Below are 5,473 nucleotides of genomic sequence, written 5' to 3'. Positions count from 1 at the left end.
AGCTAGAATCTTCAAATTTTACATGAAGAACTATAATATTCGTGTAAACATTTTGAGAATAACGGGAGGACTTTCGACAGGGGTTTAACACCTCCCATATGAATTAAATTTTAAATTTCGTTTATCTGGGAAACTAATAGAACTAGATTCTTCAAATTTTTCACGAAGAACTTTAATATATTCTGGGGAATGAAGTTTTCGGATTTCACAATCGCTTTAAAATCATATTGTACTTTTGTTGGTGTTCTTAACTCTCTTCCAAATGTGAGATAGGCGGCTCAAAAAAATTTTTAAACTAGTGCCATTTTTTTGTTTTTCGCTCAAATAGATTTTCTTTCAAAGATTTTTATATTTTCTGAAAGCGCTCGACGAGATCTTGAAAAAACATGCTTGGATATACTACTTATCTCTTATAATATCCGAGTTATAGGCCGCCTTTTTTTGAATACCGGGCGTAATTTCGTTAGTTAGACAACAAAATTTCAAATAATATACAAAAATTTTCAGATCAATATCATTTATAGATCCAAAAATATACGTTTTTAACATAAAAATTCAAAAAATTTTAGATTTTTGCTGTTTTTTGCCAAAAATGTGTCTTAACTCTTTTATTAATAAAATAAAATTTTCTTTAAGAACATATAACAATTTTATAGTTTTCTAAAAGGTATCTTTACGCAGAACGCTTTGGCGTAAAAAACTTGTCGTATTTTTTGAAAATGTTGCCACTGCGTCCTTCCGAATATCAAAACTTCAACTTTGGGCGACATGTTCTAAAATCCCAAAGCTGGGATCAGAAAACTGAAAGCAGTTTTGGAAACCTTAATATGTTTTCTATTTACTCCAAAAGTATTTTCCCAGCTCTTAAAGAAATGTGGACCCTATGGGCAAAAAAGTAAAAAATCCCATTTTTAGGATTTTCATTCCTATTTTTGGGAACTGCAGGATGCCCTTTGATCTTTTCTATTTTTTTTTACAATTTCTTATTTGAAATGAAAAATTTAACAAGCGTTGAAAATTATATTGAGTTTTGTTCATAAATAAAGATTTTGTCATATATTACATATTTGTTAAATTTCTAAAACTATGATTTATATCAAAATTTTAATAGGGTTGCAGATAGCTACAACAATTTAGTCCATATTTATCCCTTAATATCATTTTTAGTTAGATATGGAAATTCTCGACCCTTTACAAAAAATTTCAGCAAAATATCTCAATTATATTCAAAAATATGTTCATTTAAACCTGTATCCTTTAATTTCATATTTTTCATATTTTAGTATTAAATATGACAGAACATATTTAAATCTTATATTTACCTATTTGCTATTTGTTTGCTTATCCTTATAATTGAAAGGTCCTATTATGCCTAAATTTTCAGAAATTTATAACTATTTTTTACCTAAATTTTTTCGACAGATCATTTCGTTCTGTTTCGTTTATGGTCATTTTAAATTATATAAAAACTACATATAGTAGAAAAGTAGACAAAACAGGCATATCAAAAATTGAAAACTTTTTAAAACTTTTTGATGTAAAAAGTAAGTCTGTGGATGGAAATCAAAAGAAATTTCGATTAAAATTTTGTAGTTGAATGGAAACTACTACGGAAATCTCAACTTACAACACATAAAAAAGAGGGTTACACAAAAACTTTTTTCAAAAAGACACAATATATTACCATCATACAAGCCGATCCAGGAAAAAACAAGTAGGAAAGTATAGTCGGGCATGGCCGACCATATAATACCCTACACCATGAGTATATTTTTAAAATTTTTACTTTTTATAAAATTTTGATTTTTGTAAAGAAACTTTAATGTTGAATATTACCATAATTCCAAAATATTTAAGCCATTTATTGATAAAAAACTAAAATTTCTAAATAAGGCATTATATAGGTCAAATATGGGCCGATCCTCGGTAAATTTGGGAAAAGGATATATTTCTAAATAACAGTTAGTTTTGTTGAGTTTCATTGCGATACAAATGGTTACAAGTCAATTTTAAACGTTTAAGTAATTTTTTGAAGGGGGGTTTGTATGGGGGCTAGGGTCAAATATAGGCCGATCCTTACGAAAATCTGCAGTATCATTTATACTTATATAAAACTTATTTGTGCCAATTTTTAGAGAGATAGCAGAATATTTGACGTAATTATAGCATAAAAAGTTCAAATCGGGAGGTACGGTTGTATGGGGGCTAGGTGAAATAATGGACCGATTTCAACCATTTTCAATAGGCTTCGTCCTTGTGCCAAAAAACATGCTTGGTCCAAATTTCATCAAATTATCTTGAAAATTGCGGCCTGTACCTTGCGCACAAGGTTTACATGGACAGCTAGCCAGCCGGACAGACGGACGGACGGACGGACATGTCTTAATCGACTCAAAAAATGATTCTGAATCGATCGGTATACTTTAAGGTGGGTATTGGACCAATATTTTTGTATGTTACAAACATCAGCACAAACGTATAATACCCTCCCCACTATAGTGGTGTAGGGTATAACAAACTATCCTACCATCACCTATTGCTGTTAATGATGTGGAAGCTTGTATTGATATATTATCTTTGCTCGAAAACACAGCATCAAGAATTGTGTCAGACTTTTCAGAAGACCAACTAAGGAAAATTCATAACCGTGATGTTGTCTTAATGTGTAAGTGGGGATGTGACGGTTTATCAGCACTTCCAGAATACAAACAAGCTTGTGGAAGTCGGACATTAGCAGACTACAAAAGTGTATTTATGTCATCATTAGTGTCATTACGAATTCGTTCATATTCCCTTAATCCATCATCGTCAAGCATCGGAAATTTATTTGAAGATATATGGATCAATACAACTCCATATATCTTCAAATGACCCATTGGATTTGAATATATAAAGGAGTCAAAGAAAACAACAAAAGATTTAGTGGAATATTTAAAAGATGAAATAAATGCACTGGAGCCCATTTGCATTAAAATAAAGGAATTCTCTATTAACGTATCATATCAGCTAAGCTTAACAATGATTGATGGAAAGGTCAGCAATGCCATAACGGAAACTTCTTCCTTCTGGAGATGCTCAATATGTAATGAGAAAAAGTCGCAATTCTCAAATATAAACAAAAGCAGAAGTATTAATGAAGAAGTCCTGTCTTTCGGAATTTCACCACTTCATGCCAGAATACGATTTTTGGATTACTTTTTACACATAGCATACGACCTCAACTATAGAAGTGTGCCAGAGAATATTACTAAATCAACAAAAAATAATTAAGAATTGAAAGAACTGAGAGCTGCGGAAAAAAACAGAATCCAAGAAGAATTTAAAGTTCAGATGGGATTAAACATCGACAAACCACTTCCAAGTTGCGGTAGTACAAATGACGGTAATACGGCGAGACGGTTTTTTCGTGATTTTGAAATTACTTCAAAAATAACTGGAATCGACAAGGAGCTGCTTCGAAGAGGTAACACTATTTTAATGGCACTGAATAGTAAACATAAAATTAATGCAAATCGATTTGGGGAATATACAACAGAAATTTCTAAATTACTTGTATCTCGGTATCCATGGATAACAATACACAAAGTACTGATATTTGAATCGAATATTCTTCCACTTGGAGAGTTAAGAGAGGAAGCCCAGGAAGCGAGGAATCGAGATTTTAAGCATGTTCAACTATTCAGTTCAAGAAAATGCTCCAGGCAATCACAGAATGAAGATATTTTAATAGTTTACTTCTATCTTCTGATCCTGTTCTTTCAACTATGCGAAAAAGATGGATTTGTTATGAAACTCTATCATCTCAAAACAAGGAAAATTTAAAGGACTTATATTAGCTTCTGGATATGTATATGGCAGATTATTTTATAGAAAATAAGTAGTGTTAGGAATTAACTATATAATTAGGTTGTAAGAATTAATTGTATTATGTTTAAGATAAACAGTTCAAATAAAAAAGCAATTATACTAACTGATGATATTGTATTAAATTGTGTTTTATATTTCGGTGGGCGGGAAAGGTGGTTTGTGTGGGGTGATTTAGGTGTTGTTGTGCGTGGCTCATAATAAAATTATAATTTTTTTATTGTATATACAATGTTATAGTCTTTAATAAAATAATTAACTAAATAATTTTTAAAAATTGTCCAAATATTTTATTCAACACCAAATGTATGTTCTGTCATACTTAGTACTAAATATGAAAAAGGACACAGGTTTAAATGAACATATTTTTGAATGTAATTGAGATATTGGCTTGAAATTTTTTGTAAAGGGTCGAGAATTTCCATATCTAACTAAAAATGATATTAAGGGATAAATATGAACTAAATTGTTGTAGCTATCTGCGACCCTATTAAAATTTTGATATAAATCATAGTTTTAGAAATTTAACAAATATGTAATATATGACATCTTTATTTATGAACAAAACTCAATAAAATTTTCAACGCTTGTTAAATTTGTCATTTCAAATAAGAAAATGCAAAAAAAATTTAAAAGGTCAAAGGGCATCCCGCAATTCCCAAAAATAGGAATGAAAATCCCAAAAATGGGATTTTTTACTTTTTTGCGCATAGGGTCAACATTTCTTTTAGTTTTCTGATCCTAGCTTTGGGATTTTAGAACATGTCGCCCAAAGTTGAAGTTTTGATAAAAAATGGTCATATTCGGAATGACGCAGTGGCAACATTTTCAAAAAATAGAACAAGTTTTTTACGCCAAGCGTTCTGCGTAAAGATACCTTTTAGAAAACTATAAAATTGTTATATGTTCTTAAAGAAAATTTTATTTTATTAATAAAAGAGTTAAGACACATTTTTGGCAAAAAACGGCAAAAATCTAAAATTTTTTGAATTTTTAAGTTAAAAAACGTATATTTTTGGATCTGTAAATGATATTGATCTGAAATTTTTTGTTTAGTCCCTTTGGTCCAAAACTACGCCCGGTATTCAAAAAAAGGCGGACCAAGGTATGTTAAATTTTGTATCACAAAATTTTTAAATACCTATAACTCGGATATTATAAGAGATAAGTAGTATGTCCAAGCATGTTTTTTCAAGATCTCGTCGAGCGCTTTCAGAAAATATAAAAATCTTTGAGCGAAAAACAAAACAAAGGCACTAGTTTAAAAATTTTACATGTCGTAGGTACCCTACTTTGAGCCACAGCGCCGTCCCTGGGATCAGCCGTTTAGAAATGCCAGATTTATTTCCAAAAAATTTCGATTCTGCCCCACTGTGGGTTGGTGGTCAGTTAATACCATAATTTCAGCTCCTTTAATGTAGCCTATATCTGTGGTAGAATAGTTTCTTTCAGTCAACAACAACAGTCAACTGGCATATTCTATTAGCCAGTGTATTATCTGGGTCGACTTTTAATCCTTTGGTAGTCAAAATGTGACCTAAATATTTTATCTCTGGCTTGCAAAATGTACATTTTTCTAGATTTAGCAGTTTTAGCTTTTCAAATGTTC

Source organism: Lucilia cuprina, chromosome X, assembly GCF_022045245.1.
Source record: "Lucilia cuprina isolate Lc7/37 chromosome X, ASM2204524v1, whole genome shotgun sequence".
Taxonomy (NCBI): domain Eukaryota; kingdom Metazoa; phylum Arthropoda; class Insecta; order Diptera; family Calliphoridae; genus Lucilia; species Lucilia cuprina.
Note: the sequence above shows the minus strand (reverse complement) of the source record.